Raw genomic sequence first — 7699 nt, 5'->3', positions numbered from 1 at the left:
TGGTATACCATCTATTCCTGGGGCCTTATTTTTTGCTATTTCCTTCAAAGCAGCTTGAACTTCTTCCTTCATCACCATAGGCTCTTGCTCATATCTTATTTCATTAAATTCTTCTGTATCTGCCAATTCCTATCTATATAATGACTCAGTATATTCCTTCCATCTTCTTTTAATACTTCCTGGATCATTTAAAATCCAGCACATTGAAAAATCTCAGTCCAAGTATCAATTTCCTGAAGAATGAAGATCTCGCACTCTTTTTAGATTTAATACATGAGCTTATTTATTTGTCATACACAGAAAATTCTAATTCTGACTGGATTCAGATTTGGAGGTAGAAGCTCTTAGAGGGGACAGCTTCTGTCTCTTGAAGATTTGCTTCTGGTGTTTTTCTTTGACTTGCTTCATTCTCTTGTCCAAAGGTTTAGAAGCCTTTACTCTGTAGCCTTTTCCTTATTCTTTTCACGTGCTATTTCTTTCAGCGAAATGTCCCAGCACTTTTGCTGCAGGACACGTGAAGTAACACAACGCTGAATCTTTGGTCCTGAATCTTTTGGCTCTTTGGTCCTGGGTTTCTTGCCTTCTTTGTTCAGTGTCTATCTCACAACACAATGACAGACATCATCTTCTTTGGAGAGAATGAAGAGTTTGAAAATTCTGCTGGCTCTTTTGGACCCCAGTCGACAGGGCTCTGTATTATCAGTCAATCCTGGGCTATCATCCTGCCCTTTCTTCTTAATAACCAAGTTGAGAACGGACTCAGATTGGCATCCACAATGCAGCCCCAGACAGATTTATTTGTGCTTCCTCTTTCTAGTTCTCGGTGTTCTGTAACAGGAGTGCCCCTTACCCAGCAGCAGGCAAAATTGGCCATGGGTCCAGACACTCTGCTTCATGAGAAAACCTTGTTTGTTGTTTCCACCACTGATCTGTACAACATAACCCTTCCACTCATTACCCAGAGAGTCAGCAGCAACTGCTGTGGCCATTTGCTTCTCATAAAATGTACGAAGTTTGTATTCATTGTCCACTTCAGTGAGTTTTTGGCAGCCAGTGGCTGGGAAGGAGATGTTCAGCTTCATGATGAAGCAGCCGATTGCCCCAGTGGAGCCAAGAAAAAGAGCAGAATGAAGATCTCTTATAAATCCATTTATTTTGAAAAGTAAAAGTCCAACAGAGTAATGAATAAATGATGTAAACATACAGTTAACTGAAAAGCATTAAAATGGTTCTTGAAAGTTGGAAAAACTGTTTGATTTCACCAATATGGAGGAAAAACCCAAAGCTATATTTATAACCTGTCAGACAGGCAAAGATTGAAATTGTGGTGGTGTATGTTTTCAAGGGTGTGAATCATGCATTATTGGTTGTTGTTGTTGTTACGTGCCGTTGAGTCACTTGCAACTCATAGTGACCCTATGTACAACAGCCCTAAACCCTGCTTTATCCTGTGCCAAACGCACTGCCTCTGACCCATCCCAATTACCCCAGTCACTGAATCAATCCACCTCATAGAGGGTCTTCCCCTCCTGTGCCATCCCTCCACCCTCCCAAGCATGATGTCCCTCTCCAAGGACCTCTCCCTCCTTACAACATGTCCAAAGTGTCCCAGAATCCTTGCCTCCAAGGAACAGCCTGGTTTAACCCTCTCCAGATGAATCTGTTTGTTTTCTTGGCAGTCCATGGTACATTCAATACTCTTCTCCAGCGCCACAGCTCAAAGGCATCAATTCTTCTTCTAGCCTCCCTAGTCATTGTCCAACTCTCTGATGCATAACAAGTGATTGCAAAGACGTACCTTAGTCTCCAGAGTGACACCATTGCTCTTCAGTACCCTGGAGAGGTTCCTAACAGCAGACTTTCCCATTGCAATACGTTTTTTTATTTCCTGGCTACTGGTGCCAAGAATGTTGACCATGGAGCTAAGCAGACTAAAGTTGTTAACAATCTCAGTCTCTCCATCATCCATCCTGATGCTGCCAATTGGTCCAGTGGTGAGAATCTTTGTCTTCTTGACATTGAGCTTTATTGAGCCCTAGTGAAGGCTGCAGTCCTTGACCCTCTGCATTATTGGTAGGAAGTATAAATTGGTCTATTGCAATGATTGGCATGAACACTTAGCATACCCTTACACTTTGACACACTATGTCCACTTCTAGAACTTTATCCCACAGATACATGCATGAAGTAACAATGTACATTAGACATGGCAAAAGATTGGGGAGGTGGGAATATGTATATATATACATGCACATACACACATGCACACACACTCAGGAAAGCAAATAATACATAGTTCAGTTCTAAAAAGAAATATCCTCTTGTATTATTTAGAATCATTGGTAGCCCAGTGGGTTGAGTGTTGAACTACTTATCAAAAGGTTGGAGTTTAAATATACCACCTGCTCCTCAGGAGAAAGATCAGATAATCTATATTTACAGCCTTGACAACACTATAGGGCACTTTAGAGCATTGTTATCGATTGGAATTGACATGATGACAATGGATTTGGCTTGGTGGTGGGGTCTATGATTTGGATCAGTGGAAGTAATTCCAAGATTAAATCTGATGTGTAAATGTTTTAGTGAAGAGAATTCTTGTAAAAATAATGGAGACCTCATGCTGTGACGAACACATGACCCCTGAAAAGAGAAGGACGGAGGAGGAAGTCTAAGTGTAAAAAGGAAATTTGATGAAATCAAGGAGTCCATAGCCAAAACCATCCATCAGAGGAGCTCCACAGCTCTCAGGAATAGGTCTACCTCAGTATTCCTGCTGTACTGGCTGTGAGCAGTCCTCAGGCCACTGAGCTTGGAACAGGTGATGGATTTAGAAAGCGCCTAGAGTCCCTAATTCATTGCACTTGCTGGAGTGTAAGGCCTCCAAAACCTATTTTGAAAATGGGCTTCATCTATTCACTGAAGTTTGCAAGTATTTCCCTTAGAGAATCACTTATGCAAATGGTATAGTTTTAGTGACCTGGACTGTTCTGTTTGGAAAGCTAGCTTTTCTCCCCCTCATGCATATTCTTGCTTTAATTAATGCACCCAGGATTTATTAAATACCAATTATTAGAAAATTTTCAATGAGATAGATTGACACAGTGACTGCAACTGTGAGTATCAGGAATTGTGAGACCGGTGCAGGGTCAGACATGCTTTCATTCTGTTGTCTGTAGGGTTGATATGAGTTGGTGTTGATGGCGTCTAACAACAACAGCAAGCCATGCAAGAACCCTGGTAGCACTGTGACTTAGGTTTTGGGCTTTTAACTGAAAGGTCAATGGTTCAAACCTACCAAATGTTTTATGGAAAAAAAGATGAGGCAATCTGTTCTTGGAAAGATGTATCACTTTAGGAACCTCATGGGGTAGTTCTGCTTTGTCCTATAAGGGTTGCTAGGAATCTGAATCAACTTGATGGCAGTGACCGAGGTTTTAGTTAGTTTCTTTTAGGATGTGCCATGCACCGGGGATACAAAAGTAAGCAAAACAAACATAAGCCCCACACTCATGGGCCTTATGGTCAGCTGAGCATAACAGATTCACATTACAGCATGTAATGATAAACTCTGAAAGGGCTATAGAGAGAGAAAAAGCAGAATCCAGCATGCACTAACACCAGCCTGAGAGTTATAGAAAGGATGTATCAATTTGCTTTGTAGACAGCCCTGTACATACGTCTCACCATGACTGGCTACAATGACGATTACAATTTCTTTAACCTTTATTTGATTCATAAAATGTTAGCATTATTTACATAAGCCAGATGTGAAGATATATTTACATCTTTAAGATACCAGAATATTTGTATTCTAGAGAGGTGGAAGATTCTTCATTTCCTTTTTATTATCTAAATACATTCCAGTTTATTTTTTAGTTGTCTTAGGCTTGATGCTATGGAATGGTGTTCCACAGGAGTCTCAGTGGCTGGGTTTTTTTTGGCATGAATCACCAGGTGTTTCTTCAAGGAAGCTATGGGTAGACTCGAACAGCCAAACTCTCAGTTAACAGCCCAGCGTGTTACCTCTAGGTGGTACTACCTTAGAACTCCAATTTTAAGTTCTTGCTGTTAGATGCCTTTGGGTCATCTTCAACTTATAGTGACCCTATCTATAAGATTGCAATCTTTCCCTCTTATACACTATCTTCACAATCTCTGCCAGGCTCAAGCCCACCATGGCAGTCACTGTGCCATTCCATCTTGCTGAGGATATTCGTGTCTTTCTCTGACTCTCTGTTTTTCCCAGCATGATTTTTCCAAGGACTGAAGCCTCCTGACAACATGTCCAAAATATGTAAGATGAAATGGCATCATCCTTACCTCTAGGGAGTCTCCTGATTTCAATTCCTCCAGGACATATTTGCTCACTTTGAATAACTATACATAAAGATCTTTGTTTTCTTCTTTTAGAAGTTAAGGAAGTGGTACCTTTTACACCAAACAGGTTTGGACTTAAGCTGGTATTTGTTCATAGTTTTATAAGTTTAGATAGAGTCAAACAATTACTATTCTTACTCAAGTACTGAGTTTTACGTATTGGGAGATACTATGATGGCTATTAGGGAGCTCTGGTGGCCTAGTGGCAAGTAGCTGCACTGCAATTCCAAAGGGACACAGTTTGAGGTCACCAGCGAGAGAAGGATGGACAATCTCCTCCCATGCAATTCACTGCCTCTGACAACCTACTGGAGGGTCAGCTATGAGTCAGTTCCAACTTGATGGTACACAACAACAACAACAACAAAAACAATCATAGCTATTATGGAGTCCTGGTGGTGTAATATATAATGTATCAGACTGCTAGCTGAAGGGTCAGCAGTTTGAATCCAGCAGTGAATCCTTGAGATAAAGATGGGCAGTTTACTCCAAAAGGATTTACAACATCAGGAAGCTGATAGAGGAACACTATGTATAATCATGACTCCATAGCAGTGAGTTTTGGTCGAACATTAAGGGTTTTAATTGAAATATGAACTGTGCTCACAGGAAACCTGAGAGGCTGGTTAATAAACTCATGAAGTAGCTGAGCCATGAAAGTGTGCATACTTAGTATTGGATGGAGGTTTAGAAAGCCCCTGAAAATGCAAGACAGAGCTATTGGTTTAGCAAAGAGAAACTCATGATGGAAACGAATGTTGAGACAGATCTTCAGTAATAAGTAAGAAGAAGAACATTTCATGGTGAGAAATAGAGGTAACAAACCCACTTTCAATGAAGGTAGTGGGGCTGTGGAAAGATGGCTTTAAAAAAAAATTGAGATTTTAATGAAAGTTTATAGACCACTTGAATTTCCATTCATTCATTGTTGCACATTTTCCTCCCTGCCCACCCCACCCCAATTCACTTTTCTCTCTGAAAAGAAAAATTCTTTCATTGTTGTAAAATCCCCCCAAGTCCACTTTACTATGCAACTCTTATTCTGTACTGTTATCATGGAAATAATACCTAATCATGCAAATAATACCTAATAATATATTCCTTTTAAGCAGTTCTTTACCTCATCTGTTTCAATGTCATGTACATATTTATCCCCTCTTATTTTACTTTCCCCCCAACCCTGATTTCAGTCCTGTTTTGTAACAGTAGCATTATGCAGTATTTGTCCTTTTGTGACTGAGATATTTCACTCAGTATAATGTCCTCCAGGATATCACCCATTTTGTATAATATTTCATGTGTTCCATGTTTTTCAGTGCTGCATAGTATTCCATTATGTGGATGTACCACAGCTTCTCTATCCATTTGCTTGTTGATGGACACTTGAGCTGTTTCATCTTTTTGCTATTGTGAACAAAGCAGCAATAATTTGGGTGGCTCTTCTAATTTCTTTAGGGTATATTCCCAATGGTGGAATTGCTGGATCAAATGGTATTTCTAAATTTTTGAGAGAATGCAATACTGTCTTCCATAGTAGTTGCACCATTTTACACTCCCATCAACAGTGAATAAGGGTTCCAGTTTCTCCACAACCTCGCCAGCATTTATTGTTTGCTGTTCTGTTAAATTTTCCTATTCCTACTGGGGTGAGATGATATCTCATAGTCGTTTTGATTTGCATCTCTCTTAGAGCTAGTGATTTTGAACATTTCTTTATGTGTTTGTTGGCCATCTGAATGTTTTCTTTGGTGAAGTGTCTGTTCATATCCTGTGCCCACTTTTCAATTTGGTTGTTTACCTTTATTTTCTTGTTGTGCTCAAGTATTGTATAAATTCTAGATATCAGTCTCTTATCAGACATGTAATTACCAAATATTCTTTCCCAGTCTGTGGCTTTCCTTTTCACCCTGTTGAAGAAGTTTTTGATGTGCATAGAGATTTGATTCTTAAAAGGTCTCATTCATCTGTTTTATCCTCGCCTGGTTGTATGTTTTTCAGGATCCTTGGAAGACTGTTCATGTTGTGGTTTAGGGCTTCTAGAGTTCTTCCAAGCTTTTCTCTGATGAAGTTTATAGTCTTTAGTTTTAGCCATAGGTCCTTGATCCACTTTGAGTTGGTTTTTGTATATGGTGTGGGGTATGGGTCTTGCTTGAGTTTTCTACAGATGGTTTTCCAATTTTGCCAACATCATTTGTTTAAAAGGCTGTTGTTTCCCCACTTAACTGATTTCATCTCCTTGTGAAAACTCAGTTGACCATAGGTAGATGGCTGATTTCTGGGTTCTCAATTCTAGTCCATTGATCTATGTGTCTGTCTTTGCACCAGTACCACACTGTCTTGACCACCACGGCAGTATAGTAGGATTTGAAATCAGGGAGTGAGATGACTCCTACTTTGTTTATCTTTTTAAGGAATGTTTTTCTTATTTGTGGCCTCTTTTCATTCCAAATGAAATTGGAAATTGTTTTTTCCATCTTGTTGAAGAATTGAATTGGTATTTGTATTGGTATTGCATTGAACATGTAGATTGCCTTTGGTAGAATTATCATTTTCACAATATTGAGTCTTCCTATCCAAGAGCAAGGTATATTCTTCCATTTCTCCAGGTCTCTTTTTGTTTCTTGTAGTAATATTTTGTCATTTTCTTTAAATAGGTCCTTTGTGTTTCTAGTTAGATTTATTGTTTTTCATAGCTCCGGTTCTGTGTACTCTATATCACTGTGGAGAAATCCAATTGATTTTTTGTATGTTGATCTTATATCCTGCCACTTTGCTGAATTGGCCAACTATGTTCAGTAATTTTCTTGCTGAGTCTCTAAGTAAGCTATTATATCATCTGCATATGCATAGAGGTAAATTTACCTCCTCTTTGCCAATTTGGATACCTCTTATTTCCTTCTCTTGTCTTATTGCTATCGCTAATACTTCCAATACAATATTGAATAGGAGAGGTGATGGTGGGCCTTCTTGCCTAGTTCTTGTCCTCAAAGAGAATGCATTTAATCTCTCTCTATTGAGAACAATGTTGGCTCTTGAGTTTGTGCATATACTTTTTACTATGTTAAGGAAATTCCCCTCTATTCCTAATCTTTTGAGTGTTTTAATCAGGAGAGAGTGTTGAATTTTGTCAAAGGCCTTTTCAGCATTAATTGATAGGATCATGTGGTTCTTGTACTTTGCTTTGTTCATGTGATGAATTATACTGATTGTTTTTCTTATGTTGAACCATCCTTGCATGTTGTTGTTGTTATGTGCCGTCGAGTTGCCTGCGACTCATAGCGACCCTATGTACAACAGCCCTAAACTCTGCTCTGTCCTG

At 39.3% G+C, this 7699-nt stretch overlaps 1 pseudogene; it reads right to left on the bottom strand.

Annotated features, from left to right (window-relative positions):
• Positions 1-306: 306 nt before the first annotated feature.
• LOC102875317 lies at positions 307-1082 on the bottom strand (annotated as a pseudogene).
• Positions 1083-7699: the final 6617 nt, after the last annotated feature.

Source organism: Elephantulus edwardii, unplaced genomic scaffold (assembly GCF_000299155.1).
Source record: "Elephantulus edwardii isolate Elephantulus edwardi_28Jun2011 unplaced genomic scaffold, EleEdw1.0 scaffold00013, whole genome shotgun sequence".
NCBI lineage: Eukaryota > Metazoa > Chordata > Mammalia > Macroscelidea > Macroscelididae > Elephantulus > Elephantulus edwardii.
Note: the sequence above shows the minus strand (reverse complement) of the source record. Positions and strands in the feature narration are given on the sequence as shown.